Raw genomic sequence first — 937 nt, 5'->3', positions numbered from 1 at the left:
ACACACACACACACACACACACACACAACAACAACAACAGCAACAGCAAAAAGACATTTGTCTAATAAATAGATACATAAAGAAAGAAAGAAACACTAGTAGCCTACCAAAAGGTGTAAATTAAACTCATTTACTATAGTTTATTATAATAATGACAGCAACAACATTGTTCATATTATTATTATTATTTAAAACAAGTAACATTTCCACTACAATGCATTCTCCTCAAGGGAAAACCAAGCACTGAATTCAAATCTGAAACAGCGAATCGTCTCCAAGAATCACGATGTCCACTGTGGTAGCCTAAATGTAAAAACAGCAAACAAGTTAAATAAAGAAATAAACGAAAAACGGCTGCTATATTAAACATGCGCGCTTTTTATTTTCAAACGTCTTGCTATAGTGTCACTATAACATGCATTAAAAGTAGTTTCGTTTAATTCCGTGTTTGTGTTATTATAATCCTGTAAAGTGCGTGCTTCAGAAAATTAAGATAAAAGCAAATGCTGCTTGACTCCATTGCTATGAAAAGGTAAAACAGACTTAATAAACTACTGAAAAATTAACTCGGTTGCACAAATGCAATCAAACAACAGCCTTTAATATTGAGGAAAGGCTAAGTGTAAATTTACATTGGCCTAATGTATAAAAGAAAAAACACAAACGCCCTCTCATAATTAAAATTAGATAAATATATAATCTCAATTTAGACATTTATTACATATTTATCATATGGGCCACAATTATAACAAGAAGTATTACCATCTTAGCATTGTCAATATATAGTACCTGTCACAATCAACTGTGATTTACAATTATTGTTTTTCCTTATTAGACAATAAAACACAATATGATTGTTTTATTAGCTTTATATTACATTTATATGTCTTGTTCAAATAGAAATCAATATCAGAACTTGCACTGTGGCGCTTAAAAC

Source organism: Sinocyclocheilus grahami, unplaced genomic scaffold, assembly GCF_001515645.1.
Source record: "Sinocyclocheilus grahami isolate Dianchi unplaced genomic scaffold, SAMN03320097.WGS_v1.1 scaffold11731.1, whole genome shotgun sequence".
In the NCBI taxonomy this organism is placed as follows: domain Eukaryota; kingdom Metazoa; phylum Chordata; class Actinopteri; order Cypriniformes; family Cyprinidae; genus Sinocyclocheilus; species Sinocyclocheilus grahami.
Note: the sequence above shows the minus strand (reverse complement) of the source record.